General features: G+C 38.9%; 1 protein-coding gene and 1 long non-coding RNA gene across 3 annotated transcripts in view; both read right to left on the bottom strand.

Annotated features, from left to right (window-relative positions):
* Positions 1 to 26,767, bottom strand: part of LOC106617608 (uncharacterized) — a 112,049-nt gene that overhangs the window by 52,344 nt on the left and 32,938 nt on the right. The window lies entirely within an intron of this gene.
* Positions 2,281 to 26,391, bottom strand: LOC138857806 (uncharacterized). Of its 2 annotated transcripts, XR_011397004.1 has the most exons (4): positions 25,654 to 26,391; positions 3,426 to 4,360; positions 2,577 to 3,356; positions 2,281 to 2,445 (listed from the first exon to the last, which is right to left on the bottom strand). It is a non-coding gene; the product is annotated as an uncharacterized lncRNA (long non-coding RNA). The 2 variants fall into 2 exon arrangements; XR_011397003.1 differs by having other exon boundaries at positions 2,281 to 3,356; positions 25,654 to 26,218.

The following is a 26,767-nucleotide window of genomic DNA, read 5'->3' as shown; positions in this document are numbered from 1 at the left end:
CTTAAAAAGAGATTATAATTTCAGAATAATTTTTCACATGTTTCACTTATGTATTCTAAAAGGAATCTTGACCTTTGAAATTAACATCCATATTATTATGTGTATTTATGAATATCTTAACTTATTAAATTTTTCAGTCTGTTCTGTGAATAAGCTCCCACTTCTGTAAGCAATTTGGAAATAGTGAAAAGTACTTACAATGTAAATACTACTTGTGTCCACTTATAAAATTATACTTTATGCCTTTGAACCCCCGAAAAATTGGCACCCAACGGCAACACCAAACGCAAGCAATGGAGCAGCACTGAAGCATCGTTTAAACTAAACACAATATAGTTCATCAATTTTAATTCCACAACAAGCACCTGCACGAGCGCTGCACAACTCTTAATCGGCAGAGGAGTAGGGAGTACATTGGCTCATATACATATACTCGTATACTCGTGTACTCACATTGCTTTTAGGTATTTTCACTATGAGTATAGGTATTAATCGCAAAAAATATGAACAAGAAAAATTGAATACAAATATACAAGCATGTTTAGTGTGGCGGGATACATGGATTAAGGGGGATCGAACCTGCGACAAAAATAAATATTAATTTTGAATGCCTTTGTATTTGGTAAGCGCCAAGCAGAGAGCTGATGGAAATTCCCAATTTGCAATGCACCAAAGTTTATTTTTGAGTGGTTATCCAAATTATTTGCCTGTGAAAGTTATATTTTACTTTAATTCTTTAAGTTGCAGACAACTTATCCACAGAATTTGAACTCTTTGGTTGCTCCGCTCTAATCAACTCGTATTACTGCTACGTGCGAACGCAGAAATGTGTGAAGAATGAGGAATAAGTGGCAATACGGTGGCTTATTTAATGTGCACCACGCTTGAGAATGCTGCGGCGGAAACCACACACAGCCAACCGTTCCGGCAATGCCACAAGTCCGTCTGACGGCTGCAGAGAAACAGCACAACCGAGTAAGCGAGCAATCGAACAGCCGAATCAGCAAACAGTAAATAGGAGCGCAAGTGAGCAGTCAAGTGCGTCGGTGAGCAACCTTCAATGTGGCAAATATGATAGACGCAGTGGCGAGGAGCCGCGAAGCAATGGAATTCATCCTACATTCCATATGAATATGTATGGAGAAGACACACATGTGCATGTAATACGAGTCTGTTGGCTTCGAGTGGCGTGTGTTTGAGTGTGTGGCTGTAGCGCCAGCGCATCCTGTGTCTGTGCCTGTGGTATGCCTTAAAATAAGGGAATTTATTTCGTGCATAAATTATCATATTAAATGGCAAACAGGCTGGCAGTCGGCATCCAAGCGAGCAATCACACCGCCGAGCACGGCTCAAGTGTTGCTCTAGCTACGGTGGGGTGGCACTCACGCATGCTTAAACCCATGTGCGCACACAAGCAAATATATTGCTGTGGGGAATTGTCGATATTGCAAGCTGCAGAAGCATACGCTTGCCATACACGTTGCACGTCTTGCTTCGAATTCGCCTATCTGTTGGTGCCACATGCTTTGGCGCGCGCGCACCGTGTCCTACATCGTTCGAGTGCTGCGGCATACAAGTGTCGCGTTAGCGGCATGTAGATGCTGCAGATATCACTGCGAGATGGCGCCTTTTGCTGCATCGCACGCACACATTTGCATATGCCCATTTCTGCTACGTTGGCGTATGCAAATTCACACATACAAATGTGTGTATGTCTGTGTGTGGTGGATGTGGTACTTGATTGCGCAATTACAAACACTCCGATTTGTGCCTGGCTGTTGCGTCGGCGGGCGCGTCTGAGTATGTGCAGTGTATCTATGTGTGTGTGCTCATTAATTTACAATTTTAATTTCATTGATTAATTATTCTTATTCTAACTAATCGAGTAACAAGTTAAACACTCGTCCGACTAATTGAAGTGTGTGCAAGCAGGCGTTGTTGACACTTGAGAATGTGCATTGCTCGTTCACGTACACACATGTAGATTTCTGCTTTGGCACACACACACACACATAGGCGTTTGAACGCGCGAATAACATGTCACCCGCTTCGCAAAGACATATGCACGAGCAGTCTAGTGCCTCCTTTGCATTTTTCTGTTGTTCATGAGGTTTTCAAGGCTTCCAAGACGCCAGAAACTGACTAAATTAAAAGACACTTGTGTGGAAAATTCACCAGTTAAGCACCGGGTAAGTTGATGGCTGTAAGCTAAGAGACATTTGATTAAAATTTGATGACCTTGCTGCAAACAACAACATCGACATATTTACTCACCCATTATTATGTTTACCTCTTTCTTAAAAATGAGCTAAACTGCGACGGGAAGGACCTTTTGCTCGCAATTTTTGTGGCATTGCTGCCGTTTCCTGACCCTTGTGTATTCTTTTCTGTCACCACATATCAATGTCACTTAATTCTGGAAGATCAGTGTGGTATTGTTTCTGCCTTCAAGTTAGAAAGGGAGAAACGAATTAGTGAACACTGAAAATTAAAAGTCCTAGGCCAACAAGTTCTTTTCCTGCGAAATTGTATTATTCAAAAGGACTCCAATGGCTGGGGTCCATTCTTGCACCCACCTAAATGCGATAATTGCGATAAAGTGAATCATTTGGCCTGGCGGTGTCGGCGATTGCGTGCTCTTGGAAAAACAAATTGCCAACAAAACTTTCAGCTATCACCTACCAGACTGCAGCTAGACATGCAACTCACTTAGTTACTTATCTGAGGGCTTTTGACTTGTTAGCCATTTGCTGCATAGTGCGATGAATTTATGACGATTTAATTTCTGTTTGCACAACAATTGTCGCAACGTCAACTATGTAGTACTTCATTAGCTGTGAAATATGATGTGCGAGGTTGGGAAGTCGGGTTGTTCTCGATCCCAGGTATTTGCGAATTTCTCTGTGTTGATTACTCAATGCAGGCTCGTTACAAATCGTGAGTATTCGTCTTTTGGTAGTCTTACGATTGTTTTCGCAATTTTCATATTTGCCTTTACGTTACGGGCATAGGTATCCACATAATTATGAACATATGCTTTTTTTTTACCACAAAATCGCTTCAATTCTGATTAACACCACCCATAATGTACCATCTAACGGAAGTAAACTATATATTTTCCAGCATTCAATCACAACCGTGCATGGGTGGCAGTTTCCATTCGTCCTATTTACGATAACTCGTTGGTGGACATTATAGTTCAGGGCTTGATGCCTATTTACGACAAATACACCTCGTGCAAATTAATAGGCGGGGTTGAGCCGTGTCATAGTCCGCAGGTAACTGTAGTTGGGATCAGTGTTGTCTATGAGTCGCTCATTTTGATGTGGATTCATTGTTGCAGCAAATAATAATAACTGTAATAACAATAACAATAACAACTAGATCACAACTGTCATAAATCAGCATGAGCGCATTAGCAATACCAATAATGCCTGGCCACGTGTGTGTGGGTGTGTGTGACATAAACAACAAAATCATTATCATAACTGCGACCCACCACGAAAGTCCACACATTCGACAAGCGAGCAGTTGTTGTTTGTGTGTGTATGTTGTCTTTTACGTAGCTTGCTGATGAGCGGTGGCCGGTGGCTAGTGTCTGGTGATTGGCGACTGACGACCGGTAGCTGCAGTCAGAACGTGCCGCATCGAAAGCCAAATGAGGCAACATCTGCTCGGTGTTGTTGATTTTTATGCTGCTCTTCCAACCGCCGACGCACAGCAGAGCTCTCTCGCTCTCGACATTCATCCCAGTTCTGATTGCTGACATTTGTGTGCCCTCAATGTGACAGCAGTTGATCATGTGGCTAACCACAATTTACATGCGCTGCTCGTTCGTGGCACCGAACTGACACCAATGATGCTACCAACTGCTGCTGTTGACGGTGCGGCACGCTCCCACTCGCCCCTGAGCCAGCGCAGTTGCTGCCCATGGCTTCGCTTTGATTGTTGGCTGTGTTGTTCATTGTGTCTTTGCGGTCAGGTGTGGAGCTCAGCCGCATGTGACTCGGAGTTTATGTTTAAGTTAATTTCAGCCAGCTAAGGCAGGTTGATGGGCGCAGTAGTTGGACGGGCTGAATTGGTTAGCAGCTTTGCACAGATATCGTCAGCCAGGTGAAGGCGGACTCATACATATACATGTGTGAGTACACATGCCACCTAAATTTATTTGCATGTAATTTTTCGTAATTTCATACTATGCAATACATCATTTGATTAAATTGCTCTCAGCCATGGTGGTATACAGCAACCATTTGTGTAAAATGCAAAACGCATAGCCCTCAGCAAATTTTTGGCAAAGTGACAACAGATGCTCGTTATTTTCAGATGCGTGGAAGCCCCACACCCCTCCATGTACTCTCTGAAAACGAGAGGAGATTAAAATGGCTAATATGGCCCTTTGCGTCTCTTAATATTTGCAAGTATTTGAGTTCGTGTTCGTAAAACACATAAATCGAACATATTTATTTAGGTATAAATTGGCGAGTCCCCAGTGGTGAAAATAAACCTAATCTTGATTCTGGCTTTTATCTATATTGCGATAAAATTGCAAAATTAGTTATGAAAACTCCTGATGACCTCTTCAAATATGCTATATGCCCACCATTCGGTTTGTATACCCCTTCATGCAAGGAATTTTAAATTTATGTATGTTGGAATTTCATATATACGTATACGCCCCAGAAATGTTTAAAACTTGACAAACGAGTAATTTATAGTATTAGTAGAAGCTTTGGTGGCTCAAAGCTCCAATCGCAATTTAATTTTATTTCGATTACTATACCTTTTTACAAACATTCGGGCAAAATACAAAACGAGCATTAATGCGAGTATGCGAAAGTTAATGAGAAGCAATGCGCACGCAACCACAACACCCTAGGGAAAAACGCTCAATAGGATAGTATTAAATAAAGGTATCTCCTAGTGCAAAATTGAACATTTCAATTACATTTAAAAATGTGTTGTTGTATAGTTTATTGTAAATTATTAGAACATGTAGGGCTTGGTGGAAAAAATAGGAAATCGAGCTTAAATGAAAGGGACGTACCAAGAGTATATTTGACCATCATTATTTGAAAATAAATTATTTCAAAATAATTTTGTTAATTCCGCATTGCTTTCCCGTAGGTGGTTCACAAGGAAGTTGTAGGCTGTGTGTAAATTAAATTAATTGACATTTTATAGATTAAAATGCCACATTCCTTTTATGTGGCTGCCTCATGCATACGCATGAACGGCATTTGCAGGAATTAAAAACCACAAGTGCCTGAGAGGCGGCGAGGAGTGTGCAAATTTGAAAATATTATGGCAACACTTTCAACTGTTTTTGCTGTGCACTTCTCTTCTGTGGTTAACAGTTATTTGTGTACGCCTGACTTTGAACGAGACCACGAAAGTGATTTTCATTTGAGTAACATTTTGGGAGCGTGTGCGCGTAAGTTGAAGTTCATCGGCCGGATATACATGGGAGAGAAATTATTCTAATAATCGAAGTTTTCTTTAAGTAAAATTCCATAATTCTAAGTTTTTATTTAATACCACTTTGCTTGTTCTTCCAATATTTATACCTTTTCCGATTTGTTTAGATATTTTCAAAGTAAACAGTTATGTGTGAACTTGCTTTTGTTTTTGTTGCAGTAATCAGTCGACAGTTGCGTGACACATTAATGCAATTATATAAATATCTTATGCCAGTCAGTCATTAGGTTACCACAAGTGACAATTGAATAAATGAATAGTGAAATGACATTCAATACAAGTCAAGTGTCTGCAAATAAGTGCAATTTACCTTGAATATTTCATGAAGTTAATTATGTGGCATACGCTTTCAAAGCAAATGGATTTTACTTCATTTATATTCGATGTGCTAACCTATTTACTTAACTTCAGCCATATTTTTAAATCTAAGAAGATGGTCCAACACTTTTGGTTATGAGCGGGGAAAACGAGGTTATTTTAAAATTATTTACAGAGCCGCTTTAAAAGCTATTTAATCAATTATGGGGGTTCCATTCTATTAACCCCAATATTTTTATTTACAAAGCCCTATCACTGTCAGGCAAATTAGTTGGTTCCATTTCGACTAATATGGCGTAAGACAATCTTTGAGGCTGCCGTGGTTTTTTGGTTCGCTTGGCTTTTCTCATTTCCCTTAATGAAATTTGCTTGAATTACTATTTCACTTTCGGTGTTTGTAATGGTCGGGCACTGGATATATTTATTTATTTTTTTTTTTGGCGATTTTAGCATAACGCTTTTGAGACTTCTGTGGGTTTATTGGAATAAAACGTTTTCATGAATTTTTGCTGATGCGTAAAATTGTCTGTTATTGTTGAAAATGACACCAGTGTGTGTGTATGTGTGCTGGCCGCAGTGGCTTAGAAAACCAACAATGCTCTCAGATTGAGCTAGGCGGAGGCAGAAATAATATTATTTCACTTAAAAATTATTCATATTGTTCGTATGACGTGGATCAGCAACAATGCCACCCGACTTGTCCTGACGGAGGGAAACCGCTCACGCACACATGGATAGGTCGCCGCATAAATGCACAAATAAGAAAAAAATCTACCAGTGCCAGCGGGCATAGCTGGTTGTATGTATGTGTGCGAGTAGGTATTTTTGTTAAGCTCGGCAAATGGCAGAGCAAGACATAAAGGAACAAACACTTGCTCAAATATAATATAAAAGCGAAATAGCTTTGCTGAATGTAATGAATGAATGCATGAATGATGACTGTCGGCTGCTGGCTGCTGGTCAAGTGGCCGTGTGGTCGAGTGGCCGAGCAGTCCCTGCGTTTCTGCTTATGTGCAATTGTGCAAAAATAAATATGCACATTTTAAATTTGTTTGTAGTCACGCACACATATCTCTATTTTTATTCTGGCAGCTAAATAATTTCCCATCTCATATTTATTGTTAGCAGTTGGTCATTTCTCCTTTTGCTAATGTGAATGCTCATTTGACAGGCGAGCGGGGAAATGAAGGCCTATCAAGGAGCAGGACACTTGTACGAACGCAAAACCAGGACGGCATGAAAGAAATACTCAAACAACCAAGACGATTCATGCGGAAATGATTTGCAATTTACTTGACCGATGTAAAGGAGACAAATCTTTGCATACGTTCTCGGAAAGCTGGGCCCAGCTTAACACTTCATAAATAATGCACTTCTTGTGGAGCGGTGCTTTCTGCTTCGAACCAGCAATCTTGTTCCATATTTGGTTTAAGACTTACAGAGGAAATATGAAAAATATTGATTTCAGTATTGATTATGAAGTCACAAGTCGGCATTAGTATTTAACCCGAAATGTCTGTACAGACAAATGAAGCCATAACCTCGAATTTCTCGCACTAAAGGGTACATTTCCTTCATTTACTTAAGTACATTGTCTAAGTGAATTGATCAGACAAATGGAACAAATGTTGTAAATGTGATTTGTTGTGCCGCAACCAAACAACTAATGTACAGCGACGACCCAAACCGAAACCGAAATCGAAACCAATTTGTATGAGTGCACATCCTTTCAATGAAATATGGTGTCTAATCAACTTAGACAAGTCACACCTTTAAACTGAATTGTTAAAAATGGATTCCCAGGTCAATGAGCACCGAGGGAATTGTGGCCGCCGTCATTTCGTAGACCAGTGATGTGAGCGTGAGTGTGCGTGTGTGTACGAAGCTGAACATTAAACGGCCCCAAAAGTGGCAAATCAAAAAGGCCGAAATGGCTGTCAACAAAGAGGACCGAGAAGAATTGCACACGACAGAATTCATGAATTTACGTGTGCTTGTGCTGCCGCTGGCGAAATGGAAGGAAACTATACGAATAGTAGCTGGCGGCAGGTGCTTAGCAGAAGATTTGTATGTAAACTATCAGCCTATTTTCCTCTACCTGTGTGCGTATGTGTGTGATGGTATTGAAATTAAATAGAAATGAATCGAAAACCGAATTACCACGCGTGTGTTTGCGAAAGCGAGCGATGTGAGGGGGATGCGGCAATTGAAATCAGATGAAGCACAAATGAAATCGCAAACGAGAAATAAGCAATTTTCCATAACCAAACCGCCCTCCACACACACACACATGCGAACATGCAGCGGGTACAATATGATTTCCACTCGATTTGCCAGCAAACAAATTCAATCAGAATTCAATAACATCAAACGGACCCAAATACATATGCGTGCGCTTATATGTATGTACATATGTGTGTGTATGCGTTAGTGTACGTTTGTATGTACACCTACTTTGAACCAAAGTTTCCTCCTTGCACGGGCAGACGAAACCACAAACTATTTGTTTGCCCAAACAGACAGGGGCACACCCACACACTCACCTACATATAAGCCGCATACACACAAGCTTAGACATGCAAATCGTCCTTGTATATGTGCAAGTTTCTTTATCATTTCCAATTCATTACTTATTCAATTTGATTTTCATTTGCTAAAAAGCTTAAGATTTTCTAATGATTTTATTAAGTTTTCTTACAAGCATGGGCGTCTCCTAGGGCATTTCATCGAGCTTTTAGCTTCCGCTCTCTTTTCCGCCTAGCCCACAAACAAATCAAAACTTTTAACCTCGTGTTTTACTTACTTTATTTTCGCCTTTAAACCTTAAACAGGCTTTGAGCTTGGAGGAGCTGGCCGATCCTCCGCGAGAGCCTTTGCTGCTGAAGTTTTGTATAAAGCATGTTTTGGTAAAATATAATATTAATTGAGCTATAAAAAAGATCTATCGGTCTTGAATGGTTGATTAAATAACTCTGAGCATTTTTATTCTGAACATATGTGGATATCTGGATGGAATTGTGATTAAAATTTTTCGCTTAATTCCCTCTCTGGGTGTGTGCGGCATACGAGTATGTTTGTGCGAGTGTGTGTTGTGTTTAAGAACAAAATGCCATTTCAAGCAATTACGCGTTGCCCAAACCCAAAACAAAGAGATAAACAAGCGGAAACAGTGTGCAAACGAACTGACACTGCATCAAACGATACTAACACAATCAAGATCACCACTAAAGCCACTACCATGCCGAAGTACGAACGCAATTACCGCAGAAGTGCCTCCAATAGGTGATAACTGCACACGTTCCAGCGAAACCAGACTTATCGCAACAGCTACCGTCAGCGGCAGGAACTGTCTTTAGTGGAGTTTGCTTTCAGCGCGTGTGGGGAGAGGGTGAGGGTGGAGGTACAAACAGCAAAGCAGTCACGTGTTGAATATATTACATACACATGTGTTGCGATCGTGCAAAAGAGCGAGTTAGTGAGCATTGCTGAGCCGTGGTCCAAGTCCATGTATGTGCATTTGCCGATGTGTATGCACCGGCTTTCATTTGCATTTGTTTACCCGACACAGTTCAGCGCCGTTTGCATTTGTGGCATATGCAGCTGTTTACTTAGGTGAATTGGTGGTATTCGTTAACAAGCAACAACGTCAAATGGCGCGTGTGTGTGCAACCCTATGCAGCGCTGCGGCGGCGTTGACGTAAAACTTCGAGCAAATTATATGACTAGCAGAAGAAACCGTTAGGTGCGTATTTTCGGCATGGTTGCATTGTTGAGCATATCCATGGGTTCGAAGCCCCAGTAGCTCACCAGTAATGAGGAACGTGTTTGGCAAGAATTAAATTTAAACAAAACTTTTTCCAATTAAATTATTTTGTTGGTTTTAATTATCCAAAGAATGGCAAAGTGCTGATTTATCACACGTGCGGAAAATGCATGTATGCATGTGCCATGTGCAGCTGTTGAAATTCAGGTGAAACGCCGCACAGAGCGCAACTCAAATTCAGATATGTTCCTAACGAAAGGCTAACAGATAAATATTGTGCAATCTATGAGAACTTGAAAGTTCAAGACCCGAGCAGACGCTTCAGAGGTGAGTTCTTTAAAGTTCTATCATCCCTTTCTTGAGGAGAGGTGGGTTTATTAGGTGGTTTACTTGGTACTGCAAATTCCTTCCGACCGCAATTTCAACTTTTCTTTGACGATTGATACGTCTTTAGTTTATTTCGCATTAGATCAAAGATTAACATCTATTTGGGCGGACATCTACGAGACTCATAGGGAAGTTGTGGCACCAAAAGAATAATAAACCCGAATATTTATTAAAAGGTATTTCAGGTAAGCAAAAACAAGCAAAAGTTCACACATGACCAAACCCCTCACATCATCTTCCGCACCATGTTATACCTTTTCCTTATGCAGGAAGTCGAACAGACGCAACGCAACAGCTGAAGGGGCCGAGGGGATGGGCAATACTCGCCAAAGCGCAGTCGTTTGAGAAATCGAAAACTTTTAGTTAAATTAAAGTTTGTGTTTTTTGTGTGCCACCGAACAGCTAAAAGATTACTTTCCTTTGCCAAGTGCAAATGGCAATGAAATTGGAAAGGGATTTTTATTATAACGAGGTAACGGTACGTAAGCACACGTATGCATATACTTATGTGCACACATGGATTAACATGCATTTTCGTACATGTCATAAACGGTATACACACATACACACCTACATACATTCTTGTTTTACATTATTTCCGTGTTAATAGTAAAAACAAATTCAATATTTAGTGGAATACGGATATGGCAGAGCTAGTGCAAAACAGGAGCATGCGGATAAGGAATTTTAGATTGAACATTTTACCAGCCAAATACATAGGGTGAATTCGATTTCCAACCTTAACGGTTGTTCCCGAACGAAATGTTTGCTTTGTAGAGTTAATTTAGAGTTGCCAAATAATGCGAGATTGTCACGTAGAGGACACTTACTTAGCTAAGCAATATTTGGAAACAAAACCAAACTGTACTGTACAGAGAATACTGAGGCTTTCTGCTTTGTCTGGGTATAGTCTGACGCTTAAAGCTTTAATGTTGCACTCACTAGTTTTGTGCGAAAGAAGAAGCATTTAAAAATTTGAACTTCTTCGTTGTTGTTATTGGCAGTCACTTAAATGGAACCGAGCTCGAAGTTTCATTTCCAAAGCATATTGCTCTCGTGCTTAATGTGAACTCGAATTATCAAATTGACTAATTAACAAGTTAGGCAGAGCTAAGTTCGGGTGTAACCAAACATTTCATACTCTTGCAACTTGCAAGGCTCATAGCCGGTGAAATACTTATAGAGGCTGGCAAAACTTTAAAAAATATTAAAAATTAAATAATTTTGCGACAGAGCTAAACAACCATTATTCGATGAAATCGTGGATAAATTACAATCAATTTTGGTATCTTATTGACTTAAATTGAAGGCCATAAACTAGACCCGTTTTTTCAAAACTTTTAGCCTACAGGTATCACTTGCTTCTGCGATCCTTTGTGTTGAATTACAATTTTATGTCTTAACTTAGTGCTTAGTTATGACGCCATCTACGAACTCGTCCTCACTTTTTTGCCAAGGAAAATGTGTACCAAGTTTTATTAAGATATCTTAATTTCGGGGATATCTCGGGCAGACTGATCATTTATATATACTTATATCTAACTCGATTAGTTTTAGGTGATACAAACAACTGTTAGGTGAACAAAACTATTATACTCTGTAGTAATATGTTGCAAGAGTATAAAAATAGTTACCGAATTAATTGCATACTTTCGTGAACACACATACCGCATGTGTGGCGAATAGTCGAAATATATTAATTATATATTTATTAGCTTCACGCCTGTACGTTGTGACACTTACCTGTAAATTAAATAAAATAACAGTTAGAAAAACTGGAAATATTTTTGTGCGAGCGGAATAAAATAATTGAAATTAAAAATTTATGTGCATTTGCATTGCTGCTTTTCAATGTGCATTAATTATTTCTAAAATAAGTTTGTGCCAGAACTTAATTGCATATTCATTTTGGCGCTTAATTGCTGCGCACACGAATTAAATGTACAAAAACAATTCGCTAAATGCGCTCAACCAAATAAATGTGGATAAGTCATCCTTTTGTTTGATATCCACACACACACACACGCCTGTGTGGTTGAGGGTATGCGTGCGTATTAGTATTTTATTCAAACCCGTATCGAGTTGACTGCCACAAGTGCATTTAACTTCATTAAATCAACAAAAGCTACACTCGACCCATACACACACACACACACACACTAGTGCATACATCGCACATATGTATGTATGTGCATGAACATATGTTATGTATGCGTTTATGCCCAAGTACATGAATAAATACTTAATTAATCAAATTTTGCGCATGTGCGCCAGCTTACCAGCTTCCCAGCTGTTCGCACGAGCCACGAACTTTTTGCCACAATGCAATGCAATTTAGCGCAAATATTGGTTTGTTATTTAAATCATATTTGCAGTGGGCATTAACATTTCCCATTACCCCTACTTGCGTACACACATACACATATATGTGGCAATGGACTTGAGCTTGTTGCACTGTGTTTTGGTATACATATATATTATATATACTATGTATATAATATAATAGTATAATGCATATGGCAAATATTTTGATGTTTTTAAGTTTGTTATGCAAATATGTGCGAAATATGTGTGTGTGTGTGTCAGCATATGCACATTATCACTCAATTTGTGTGGGTGAGCATGCCAGTGTGAGTGCGCGTGTGTGGTAATTTTATCGATTTGGTTTAAATTGTAGTCGCTGTTGACCCTTCCCTGCACGCCGCGTTGTTTTTGTTCAGTTTTGTTGAAAACGCAAACATATTTGCAATTACACTCGCAGAGCTCTGTGCGGTCGAGAGATTTTGCGTTTGTAATTAAATCAATTTTTTGAGTGAATGAGTTAATGATTTAAATTAACGTATGATTCAAATGATTTATTCGTGAATGCGGTTCTTTACACATTTTTTTCAAAACCTGTGCGCGTCTGCACATCTGTACATGTGTGAGTATGTAGAGTACTCGCTTATTCAACTTAACATTTTCTGACTTTGTTCGGACTTTTTCGTAAGCTTTTAACTACAGTTAGCTCAGCGTTATTATGTCTGTGTGTGGCTTTGCTACAAGGAAGTCGTGAATTGACGGCACACTTCAACATGACCCACTTTGCGCATGCACACCAATTCAAATAATTGCAAGCGGCGCTTTTTATAAGCGGTGGAGATTAAAGGTGAGGGCGTTGCTTTCAGGCAGCGACACTAAGGCGCAGAGGTTTATTAAAATTGCGTTCCAATCAAATGCGATGAGCTCTGGAGCGACTTTGTGGAATGGCGCGCGGGTGTGTGTGTGTGCTCGAGTGGGATCGGATATGTCGGTTAGGTAAGGTGTAGCGAATGCTGTGTAGGATTAAGATACGGCGCAATCAGCTCCAAGCTCACACCAACAAATAAACATGAACGCACGAATGCATACAAGAGCTGGCGTTTAAAGCAATCTAAATCTAATAAATCCTCAATAGCTCATTCTCTTAGAACGTCAAGACGGTTCTAAAGGCTAAACAGCGCATTTTCCTACGGCTCATCGAACTTTGCGTGAGTGAAGCAAAGCGTGGCCAAAGAAAGCACTGCACCCCTGCTGTACCTTGTGTGGGTAGCGGGAGTGCTGCATACTTCTAGGCGCGCATACCCACACATTCACAACACATTTGGGTGATTGTGTCGGCGACGTGAGTGATAATGATGAGCATATGCCGCGGACGTTGACGGGTAGCAGCGTTCGAAAGCGCTGTATTGCTGGTGGGAATGAGGTAAAGCGTTTATTTCAGCAAAATGAAGTGAGTGCGTTGCACACAATCGCTGCTACACTCAAGTCCATGCATATGTGGTAATATGTTGGAGGCAATGTGTTCCTCATTTCGATTGGCATTAAATATTGAGTGCATTTTGAGTTGCTGGCATAGATTGATGGCATATTACCGCGTCCGAACACACGTCGCGCTCACCGCACCACCAATCAGAGGAGCCGCATACGCGCAACAATGCATCCGCATCAGCGATTTGTATGACGCGATGTTTCGCATTGAAGCACTGATCGATAATCACTTTCCTGTTTAAAAGTATTCTTTTATTGGGCAGATTTGCTTGGAGCGCAGAAGCATCGAAGCAGCGAGGGATGTGACATGTAATGTGCTGTACCATTAGCTGCAACAACAGAGTATACAACATGTATGTACATGCAATCTGAGCGCACTTACACATACGCACGTGTATGAGCTGCAGAGTCATGAGTTTCTCTGACCGTGTCGAGGCGCGATTAGCACGCAACAAGCAAGACAAACTATCTTTAGGCGCCTATACATTAGGGACGTTCTTTTTTGGTTTAAGTAAGTTAACGAGACTGAACAGCCTTAGAAGAGGAGAATTTATGGGGTACATAATTTTCCAAATAATTTGTGACTTTTGGTTAAGACCCTCCGTAATTTACAAGCATCTGCGTAATTCTGTGCTTTTAAACACAAACAGTTCATTGAGCTATCACGAGTAGTGCTGATCCAGTGAATAACGTTTGGAGTGCCTCCCCATCGTGTTGCGGAAATTAGGTGAAATGGCGCTAAACAATTTCGTCAGTGTTGGGCGTGTGTGCCAATAGAGAGGCCTGATATATATGCCGGCGTAAGTGTGTGAGTGCCTACTTTTGGCTTTGCGCATCGTCATATGTGTGTGAATTGGTACATTGCGCCTAAAAGTATAGTTCGAATGGGCTTCAAAGCTTATGTTGCCAATATTGTCAGTAACTTTTGGTTGCGAATGAAAATGACAAAAGTGAGTAATCCTATGCGCTTTATGCTGGGAAATATTACGTTTTGGTTTCAGAGAGGGCTTTCCGCTCATGTTAAAACTGGTAATTTGAATATAAAATTTGGCATATTCCGTTGTGCTTTTTGGAGTCTTTTTTAATTATTGTCAAGAAGAAGAGAAACCTCAGTATTGTCCAAAAACATTCTATATTATTGCTTGCAAAATTTATTGTGTTAAGCTTTTTGCTTTATCTCTTAAACTATGTGCAGAATGTGAAGCATTTCTTTTGCATTCCTATATAGCATAAATTGCATTGTTTTTACTAATTCGCATAATGGCTTTTGTTGGAGCAGAAGTAGTACTGAGATTGAATATTTACAGTTTAAAGGTTTTTGTTGTTTTATTTTGGTTTTTGCAAGACTGATGTTGCTGTTTTTGTAGTCACATGAAGACCGCAGCTTGCAGTCTCCGAAGCAATAAAATATCAATTTACCAAGGAACAGGGCAAACAACTGCATTAGGCAAATAAACATATACATAATAAATTATTGCAAGAAATTTAGAGAATTTAATTATCAGCAACAACATTCACATCTACTGACATGCGACGACGCAGAGCATGGACGGAGAGCCATTTGAAATTCTTGGTTGCTTGCCAATTAAAACACTCGAAAGTCAAAGTGGCCGACGTCTCGTCGGTGATGGCTACTTGTGGGTGTGCGTATGTGTGAGTGTGCTTCAGTAAAATAATAAGTTGGAATTTTAAGAATATTCACATTGATTTGCATTTGATTTGGACATTGTCAACAAATATGCTGAGAAATATAAATATAGAAGATATTTTCAACGATGCAGTTCATTCAAGTGCGGCGTTAGGAATTTGGAAATAAAACAATAAATCGATTACTAACAGTGGATATCTACTAGCTTATTAAAGACCTTCATTTGTTTTTCTGAACATGGCTCGCTAAGCTTATGCGAAGCAGCGAACTGCAAATCTTCTGTTTGTATTTGTTTGGGTATCCTTATTCAATGAAATAAAAAATATTAATAACTTTCAGCTTGATTTTTAGCTTCTGCATAAGTGTGAGGATATATTTGCTCTTGAAGATACTTTCATTTAGGGTTTTTGTCAATTGGTTGGAAGTAACCAGATAAATACTAAACAAAATACGCAGAAAAGTTAAAATGGCAGCTCCAGGTGATAACTATGTTCTTATAAGTTAAAGGAAATAAATAAATAATAAAAGCGGGTCTCAGATAAACATACAAATAAGAAAGCGGAGCTCCCCAGTTAATTTTTCCGTTGGAATCACTATAACAGCATATATTAATACTTCATTTTTTACAGGCCTTAGATGTGCTAATAAAAAATTAAATGACAGTACTTGGAGGCGAACAAAAATTTCTTTCAATCTAGGCTTGAAACAATTATTACTCTTAAAAGTTGAACACTGATTTTAACAATCCACATGAGAATAAATACACTTACGACGGATATAAATACAATATTCCAATTATTTTTCGGTAATTTTCTTTTTTTATTCTTAATTGAAGTTTTACAAACAAAACAATGAACGAATTAAATTCGAAGAAACAATGATATAAGTACTGCTCGATATCAGGCTTAGTCGCGGGTAATAAGATAGTTGAGAGCCCTTGAAAAGAGAATAAGCATAATGACAGGCAATCAAGTCTCAATTGAAAATTATAAGAATTAATGCATGAATTAAGCTATTTTACATTGAAAAGGTTGCCAATGGCATTCAGAAATGTCCGCATTGAACACGCGTCGCTATGAACACTCGTCAAGCATTGCCAGAGTCATAAAAACGAGTAGAGAAAGCCAAGAAGAATTGATGTAAAGACAAGAAATCACAATTACGTAATAGAAACCAGAGAACAATAAACTTTGCTGAGAATAATTCTGAAGAGATTAACAATGAGTGTTTACTATTGTTGTTGTATAAAATTCACTTTAACTTATATGTTCAAATCAGCACAACTATAACCAATATACAAGAAAATAAATTGGTTTGTTGTTCAATGAGTGAGCAGAAGAGATTGTACCCCATTACTGCTGAACTTTTTTTTAGAAACTGTTATGTCTAAAAGATAACCATTTGACTGTTTGACATTTGATAACCGACAGTGCACTCGTAAGTAAACCAGTCGCACTACAAGCGTGCTCATTACATTGTTATCTGAAGAATTTAACGGTGTCGTTCCTCACCGTCGCTGCTCCGTCGCTTTTTGAGTAATTTTAATAATTTCACATAATTGCTTAATTATTGCCGTTAGGTATGGCCCACAAGAGGGAAGTAACAATAGACCTATTTACGATCACCATCATTAGTTTTCGCGTAGGCTACTTAAAAACTTTGGCTTCCACTCGCATTGGAGCGGCTTAAATGTGTCAAACATTTGCGCGAATGCAATTAGTGGCAAGGACGATTATTAACTTAATATTTCGCGAAAGCTCCATTTTCTCACCAATACCGCGCTCTTTCTGGTGGGTGGCCGGCAACTCGGCCGCATTGCAATCTTGTGAGTAATACGCGCCACCGCAACAATGGTGTTGACTAACGGCGGTTGCTTGTTGCGAGTGGCTGTCGCTGCTGTTGAGGTGTGCCAAATTATCCTGTCGACATGCGGCGCTAATTGTACCCGCAGCCACGGCCAAGCGCCCGTTATTTGGCATTCTTATTATAAGTGGTGTACTAGTCTCCCCGTTTGTTGTTGTTGTTGAAGTAAATCTCATCGCCGTCTTTGGCAGAATTATAATTGTTGGCATAAGTTTTCCGCTTGTCGTCAACGGCATTGTCATCAGCTGAAATTGGTAATTTGAGGCTTCGCTCATTGCTGGGCGCAGCTTTGAAATACTTATTTCGAGTGCAGCCGTTATAATTAACTTCTTATTTCGCTCACATCATCTCATTAAGCGCCCTAGCCCTACTTTGCATGTCTTCTCTGTCAGCTGGAAAGCTCAGGAGAATTCGAAGCAGATTGCTACGCTGCCAATTAGGTTCCTTCCGCTTTGGCATCAAAGTGGTGAAGCCGGGCGTATAAGCAGTGCTGTCGAATCGAATCTATGCACCAAGTGTATTTCGTTTTATTTCGACCCGCTCGGTGAAGAGTAAACTCATTGAAATCGCAACTTGCCGGATTTCTGACGTTCAATTAGCCCGAAGACTTGGCAGGTGGAGAGCTATGCATCTGTATGTTGTTGATATTTGTTGTTTTCTCAGTGGAGCTTACTCCGGAGGTGCGCAAGTATATACATATTATATATGTCTGTGTTTGACTAATAATCATTTTCTAAGGTTATTTAATATTTGATTGCATCTTGCAAGCATGTCGTGTTTAACATTCGCCGTGATGCCAATTAGCAGTAAATTTTTAAAATTCTTGCAGTTTACACAGGCAACACAAACAGCAAAACTTTGGATGTTCTACATTGGAAAAACCAAGTAAAATTACGTATTGATGAGGTCTCAGCTTCTGCAAAAACTGTTAAGAAGTTTAATATCCTTCGTATTACGAGGCGGACGAAAAGCGGTAAATCATAAGCTTTAGTAACGAAGCTTCGATTTTGACGAAATTACAGTTGAATTTACTCTTTCGGTCAGTTGGGATAATTCTCTCAACTATTCCATTAAACGAATTTTCACTTTAAAATGCGATAAAATCGGTATTTTCATTTAAGAATGAATTTAACGTCATATTAAAGCTGAGTTTGCGGTTGGGTTGTGAGCGAGTAGAAGACAGTTTGTTCTTCGTGGAAAATCAAATTTCTTTCGAACAAAAACTTCATATTTATTCTGCATAATTGTCGAAAGCACAAAAACTACCGTTTACTCACTTGTCTATCACTAAACTTTTCGCATTTTTTCAAACCAAACAACCAACAAAAAAGGTTTTTGCCTCGATGCCTAAACGCCTCATCCGAAGATAAGAAGAGCGTACTTCGCTACGATTGGGACAAAAAACCAGGAAGTTGTAGGTGCTTTCAGAGTGACAACATTTTTTCGACAAACAGAAAACCGATCTCCCTTTGAGGCGTTCCGAGCGCCAGCTTTCAAAGCGGTGCCGAAATAGGAAACTTATTAATATGCCATCGCCAAAGCACAAAAAGCGTGTTTAAATATTGTTGAAGCAACGAGAAATGCAGCATCAAAGAAAAAATTAATTAAAATCACGACGCGCTTCCGCTTGCTCTCCACAAGCTTAGTAGTTGAGCCGTGAAATCGGTGAGATCTACCGGCAAGCCAGGCGAGCATCGGTGTGACGTGCTGCATGGCAGAAGAGCTGGTGCGAGTGGCGCACTATCCAGCCAACAAAGTGTCATTCACCATACTGAAATGTTTGATAAAAAATTGCGATTTTTCCTGCCAGCTTTGTGTGAAACTCAACACGTTCACTGAAGCTTTGACGCCTTTGTGTACTTGGGCGCCCACGTATGAGTATGCACGACTAGGTGCCAGCTATTAATTCTATTCTTCTGCTTTCGCCATGTCCATCCACCGTCCTTTATATTCTTGTTATTTTGCTGAGAGCTTGATATATTCAGATGTCGCCGTGGCTACTCATTTAAATATGTTAATTTCTCTTGTTCGCTGCTTCCATGAATCGAGATGCTTTAGCGTGTATGTTTCCGAAATTCCATTCTACATATTTGCCTCTGTATTGATTGAAAGTTGTCGGGAGAAAGAAGGAGGTAATCCGAAAAAGCAGTTTTTCAGCCAAATTGAACAATTGCTTTGGAGCTAGTTAAGAAAGTATCCATAGGAGGCAATATAATGGCATTTTTAAGGGAGACCAACTTATACCTACCTTTGGAACGTGTGGCTTAAATTATAGGGGCCTATTAGTTGTAGAGTGAGGGTATAAAAAGAGTAAAGTGAGAAGAAAGAATTTAGTAAAAATACAGAAAATCTTTTAAACAGTTCTAATTAGTAAAAAAAAACTGTTTGGAACTGTTCTATTGTGCACTGAGGTTAATCCTTTATAATTTAAGGCTATGGGGATATATTTAGAGACGGATATTTCCGCTTAATACTTTTTTTTGTAAATATTATTTCTATTGAAATCCATGTAGCACAATTGTACAACAGAATGTGGCTACGGTGGATTACCAATTGTAGATATATTCATATTTGCTGTGGAATCATGTAAATAACAAAGCCATTTGCAGCATACGCATTTGTAAATCCTACCAACATTGGACTTTAATATTTTGCTGCTATTTCCACCATTGCGAATTAGCAGACATGTTTTGTCGAGTGCGTTTGCTGCGTGACTACCGCTTTGTGCACTCTGGGTTCGAGTCTCGGCCGTGAAAGGATTCGAATGCAACACTCATACGTACGCCGAACAATAGTGGAGAAGTCTGGCCAAACCTCTTGCACTCGTCCTATATATTCTCAACATTAATACTAAGCTCATATGTTATAAAAGTACATATTTACAAGTAGAAGAGACGTTTGTGTGGTTGTGTGGACCATGTGTTTTACAGTGACTATTTATTTTATGGATTTGATGAGTGAGCACGCGACCTGTTTGACATAGCATCAGTCGACTGGAGTTTGTCAAAGCTGCTAAGCAAATAAATAAATGTCAACAACCAGAACGAGAAAAATGCAAAAATAAACGCAGCAAACGAAAAGCTTGGGGTGGCAGGTGCTTTCTGCCAATCTGCCAAAAAGGAATAAAACGAGAACACGAATGCTCAAATAAATAAATTAAATACTCGGAGGAACAACAAAGTGATTGCTCAGCTAATGTTGCATAACGTGAACTAACATATGTCATGATGAATAGTAAGAGTGCCATCACATATGCATACACACGTACATGGGCATGCTTGCCGAAGTTAGCCCGTGTGTGGCATGTGGCATGTGGCAGAAGAAAGCGGATTAGGCAAAAGAAATATGCAAATAAAAAGTAACAACGATTTAAGAATTTTTTTTGAAGTGTATAAAAGCGAAAAAGATAATGCTACAATAGTAATAAATCTGGCGCAATGTGTTGTTGCTGCCGCTATTGTTATTGTTTTTCCCATTACTGCCTCCCTACACTCCCTACTGCCATTTTTATTTATAGATATTACTCGGAGCAGGAAGAGTTGAGTTTTTGCCACGCAGAATTTTGATCATGTTTTTGTCTTTGTTGGAGTTTTTTGGACGGGTGTGAGTTGCTTGAGCCTCGTGCTCTTAAATATTGTGTGTAGTGGGCACAGACCCGTTGGTGCCCCTTTGGTGGTATGCCTGATAAATTTATTACTTTGCTACCGCGTGTCAAATGGCATAGGCCGCCGGGCCGTCATACTTTGATCGCCGCTTAGGTGGGGTGTGGGCGGGGAGAAGTGTAATGTATTAAAAATGACTTTTGGAAACGCCGCATATTTTTGGGTAGGCAGCATTTTTGCAATATCCAAATATGCCAAATTCTCAGCGCATAATAAAATGCTCAGTTATTAAATACAAGTTGTTTTCTTTATCCAAATCTTCACAAAAATCTTTATATTTTTAACATTTGATTAAAACACGATTTAGAGCTGGTCTGTAGAAAGAGAGTAAAATCGAAATTGATAGTTAAACTCACAACTTTCTAAGTACAACAAAGACTTTTATTCCACAATACAGACACATTACTTAAGGTAGATATGAATTGTATACTTATGGATACTTAATATATCGCATCAGCTCATTCAGATAAATTACCGTAATTGACTCTCTTATACTGCAAGAGACGCTGTTTCAGATCTACAAGTATGTTACCTAACTACTATCGAAACCAATGCGCGGCTGATGAACTATTCATAAGAAGTATACCTTATACATATCTAATTTAAGATAACATGAACCTAAGTTTTGTGATATATATAGCCACTCTGTAAAGTGCGGTGGTTTTTTTTTCGCTGAGTGTACATATATAATCAAGTCAAACATTTAAAGAATTTGCAGTGTGTTTTGAAATAAATGAAAATGTACTTTATCTAGTGTGTGGCTGGTTCATGTTTAGGAGATTTAAGAAGATTTTAAAAATTCTTTTTTGAGTCAGAACATGTTCAAATGTACATAACGAACCACCTTTTGTTTAAGCGAAAACAGTTTCAACAATTTGTATAAGTATTGTATTATTTTAAAGTATAAATACTTTAAAGCCTGTAAAAAATGTTATAAATTGTATTTAGCCACAGATGAAAAAGAAAGGAGGAACAAGAAATTATTGGGGACACCGATTAAATAAAAAAAAAGAAAAAAGCGTAAGCATTCAGCATTTGGAAAACCATATAGTTATAGACATATATTTTTAATATATTTTCCCTTCCTGGTTTTTCAAGTCCGTGTCCATATCCATGCTAAGAAATGTGTTAACATTTTGAAATAGCGGATCAAAAATAAAATGCCAAACTTAAATTCTTTTTTTGAATTTTCGAACATCAAACCCACAAGCCTGCGTGTGAAATAAAAAGCGGAGTTCTGTCGCATTTTTTCATTTTGATCATTTTTGCGAATATTGCTTTTGCTCTATTCCAGTTTCAAAAGCCCCATAATATTCAATTATATCTATAGCATAAAAGACTTAACCCTCCAATCCTACATTAAATATAAATATTTTGCCGCACTGTTATCGTAAAAACTACTTGCTTCGGAAATCCAGAGTTAATATCGATCGTCTTGTGGAATCGTTGTCGGGCCGAAAATTATATTTGTGCATAAAAGTTTTGCTTGCGCGCTTTGTGCTCGTCAAAAGTCATAATATAAATGATATGAAAATCATTTCAGTTTAAAAGTTATAAAATCGCGCTAAGAAGTGCCACTATAACATATTCGTTCAAGGGTTCATGACGTAAAATCTGCTTTTATGTGCATCTCTTTTATTGCAAATCTCTGCTGGCTCCTCATTAGGCGTTTAGTATTTCCAATATTGATGAAATAAATAAGCGAATGTGAGTTTATGCCGCAATGAATGCTGAAAGTTCATAAAAATTGTCATTACTCCGTTATTACGGTTTTTATGAACGCGTGTTGCACATGTGCTTGTATATGCGCTCATGGAAGCACATGTAAATATGTATATCGGATATATACTCGTAAATATGTATAGGGAACAAATCTTAGCAGTTCATTTACTTAGCTTCTAAAGCTTGCTTTACTTTTTCATTTTAAAATATCAATTTTAAGAATACTAAACTGTAAAAGTTTCGTTGGAGCCTTCTCTAAAATGCTACGTCTGTGCTTAATACGTGATTTTGTTTGCTCAGCAATAAAACATTAAGGTGCATTTAAAGCCGCGCCGAAGTCGGCATCGTCATCTTTCAAATGACAAAATATACAAGGACCTCTTCTCAACGTTGCCAGACAATCAAGAGATTCTTGAATGTGTGTGTCCATTACTTTGATGACTGTACTTGACTTGAATGACAAAAAATCGCTGCACAATGTGCCACGAACTCCAAATCATAGTTACAATGCGGAATTGTGCACCACTCCAGAGCAACCCATGCGAAATACACATGCACATACACATATGGCAACTCTTTCTGCCTTGAGCCGAGCGGCGGACGCAATGCGAGCGTGTATCCACTTGCTTATGCGTAGCACGTGCGACATCAGCGCGCGAATTGCAGCACTAAAGGTGTTTTGGCTGGCAGCTTAGCAGCGATTCGCCATTGTGCTGGCGTAATTCATATTGCCCTAAATGCAATGTAACCTCAATGTGCCAGCTCGCCGTTGTCGCTTTTTGGCGCTTTTCGTCGCCATTGTGCGACGGATTTGAGGATGCTGCTGGTACGAACGACAATGTTCGAGTGTATTGTTATTTGGTGCACCGTTAGCTGCCATCATCACGGATTTTTGTCTCCTGGTGGCTTTGGTCACGACGTAATGACATTATCGCTTGCATCTTTGATACAAAGTACAGGTGTGGAAATGTCAAACAAGTTGCTGTGCCCCGGCAAAAACATCAATGCTCGTACAACTGACGTCTGCTCGTAACACTCATCACAATGACTTCAGTGTGGCGTCTGCAAAAGCGTTTCTTCCTGACTCGGTTGTAGAACATGCTCTTTCATCACGCTCCCTGCGAAGGTTTCTAACTCATTTGGTGTATTGTATCCCATGTGCCGCAATTTTTGATTTATCATATTTTTTCGTAATTGCTGACCATTTCTATTAATTTCCATTCGCTCTACAAATCTTTCATTACCTAAAGATTTGTCACATTGTTGACAATTTTTCGACAAAAGCTTTCAAAAAAATATCTATCTGTGTTGTATTTGGTTTTCACATAAAAGGTATAAAGCATTTATCTTAGCATCAAAATTGATATACTGTGTTCGTACCTTTATCAATCAGTTTTATGAGTTTATAATTGATTTGATTTGAATAATTTACAACGGGAATTGTAGCTGCAAGCTAAGGGCGCTATTGGAATGCCAAATAAGTCTACAATAGGATCGAGGATATAGGTGGCATTCTTAATTCCAAATTTTAATTGTAGCAAACATTAATTCTAATATATTAATCAAACTTTTTCGGTAATTCTCTTTTTGAACGAGTCATTAATGAATGCGAATAGTTATCAGGTGCTATTGACCTTGATTTTCTTTGTCAAAATCAAATTTTAAAAATAAAATAGAATAAAATAAAGGCACACTAAAGCAAGATGGGACTTGGGAACTACAATTACTCAAAGACTCGTATAAGTATACCCGTAAGATAGTGCTGATAAATAGTGGGGAGATCTAATCAAAACTCAACTGAGGAGCTTGCAACATAATGGTTACAAACTACACTAATTCGCTTGATAACAACAATGACATGGGACAGCTTTTTCAAAAATACACACACACATGCACCAATCTTAAATAGTTTAGGAAATAAAACGATCGTAACAAATAGTCACAATAGACAAGTAAAAAAAAGCAAAAAATACCTGCAATCGAAAATCAAATCAAAAGCAAAATAAAATGGACTTGTTAGATAGAGATCTCGTACCTGCCAAACGAAAAGCGCGAACACCTATTTTAAAACGAATGAATCAGCGGTGCAGACAAGTTAATGCACACACTCATAGATAATTAATCGTCGGAGGAGAAAAGCGGGTGACTCACGAAAGCGGTGAATATGTGTGTATTTGTTGGTTGCCTGTGATCGCAGCTGCCACAGGTGGATGAATCAGCCGGTCATAGCTCATCGCTTGCAAGTTGCGTTAGCGAAACTTTTCAAAAACTTAAACATTGTCTAAATCAAAGCGTTAGTATGAGATTCTTTGTGTTTGTTCATCTTTTATTGTTGAATTTTGTGGTAAATTTATTATAATTTGTTGTTGTTTTTATCTCATTGGTGGTCACAGAAGTCCTCGAGCTAATCGCAGACCATTGCCAACAGGTGCATGCATCATTCAAACATGCTTGAGTGACTAAATGATTGTGCGTGAGTGTGTGTGTGTGTGTACGTGCGCAATATTTATTATTTCATATTTTAGCTGAGCACAGCACCTTGAATAGTAGATTAGAATGAGAGTGAGAGCAGCAATAATGGATTCAAACATCAAATAGGTGAGAGTAAAGGCGATTATTTGATCTAAAAAGATAAACAAGTGCAAGCAACCTAGAAAAATCGCCATTTACGATTAAATTCCAAACATATCAGAGCCAAGACTATTAGAACTCGCAAAGATAGCACTTTTTAACATTTCAATGTTTAATATCTCTGCTTACTGGCGTAATCGTCTACCTGATTTCCTAAACTACCATATATCTACATATGTGTGCAGTAATATATACAAAATATATTTTGTCCTGGCAAATCTGGCCTTTTGTGCACTTTCTGTTTAAAATCCAAATATGAAGAGACAAGCGTAATTTTATTAATAATTTTTATTGCCGACAACATGTGTTGGAAGCACATATACATATATGGATTCATGTGCATATGAGTATACTTATGTATGTACATAAATGTTTGTTGGTTTTGTACATACATTTTGTAGTTGCTGGTGTTTTCAAGGGCAGCAGCGAGCAGCGTTGATTGTTTGCCGATGTAGATGTTGCTGTCAAGGACTGATTACCGAGTCGCGTTTGTAAAATATAACTTTTCGGAATTCCAATAATTAAATGTAAGATCGCGTTAAGTTTTTCTGGTTGTTTCACTGTTATTTCACCGTTATCTAGTGGCTCATATGGCGTTGTTTGCTTTTACTGTTGTTTTGAAATTTTCTTCACCCCTTTCGCTCTTGAAAATATTCAAAACTTCACCGTTATTGACAGGGCGCTTCACTTATTTGTCGGACACAATGAACTAACTGAATGCCTCGCAGTTGATTATCTCGTTTGCTGGTTATCTTTTGTTGATTTGTAAATTCGTTTGTTTGACTTTGCTTTCAGCGCACTGACTGTCAACGACAAACGTTTTCCACTCCGAAACAATAAAAGACTAAAAAATCTGTCGCCGCGTTGACAATGCAAAGGCCGCAAAATTTCAAACGCAATGTGCGGCTTCAATACCGTCGTATCTACATGCAGCCAGGTATGTGTGTACATATGTCTGGCAGCCGAGGCGCTGTAGAGCCACTGGTGGTGCAGCGTAGCGTTGCGGCTGGTGTGTCGCTGCTGCAGAGTCTGCCAACGTTGCTGCCGGTGGTGGCGTTGCTGTTGTTGGACATTTTACTGTTGTTTCGCATTTTATGGCGTCGACAGCGCCGTCTCATAGCTACAATTAAAGCTTTCGAGCAAATAATCTACATACTCACACACACATGTTTGTAAACGTATGTACTTGCTAAATGTTTCAGCAGATATCTACGAAACTATGTGGCTGCATTTTATCTACTCAGCGTTTTGAAGGCGAGCCAATACACGAATAATAAAAGTTAATGTTCGAGTTTGAAAATTTTTATTCGGAAAACTGGATAATTGGTCGATGACTCTCGCTAAGTGAGCTATGGGAAATTACTAATCGAAAATTTGGACATGTGTTTCTTCACCGCCCATTAGCAAAGCCTGTGCAAATTCGAATTTTTATCTTCGGATGTCATGGAACAATTAATAAATCGTGTTGATCTTTAATTCTTCATCAACTTGAAGATGACAGTGGTT

This window comes from Bactrocera oleae, chromosome 6, assembly GCF_042242935.1.
Source record: "Bactrocera oleae isolate idBacOlea1 chromosome 6, idBacOlea1, whole genome shotgun sequence".
NCBI lineage: Eukaryota > Metazoa > Arthropoda > Insecta > Diptera > Tephritidae > Bactrocera > Bactrocera oleae.
Note: the sequence above shows the minus strand (reverse complement) of the source record. Positions and strands in the feature narration are given on the sequence as shown.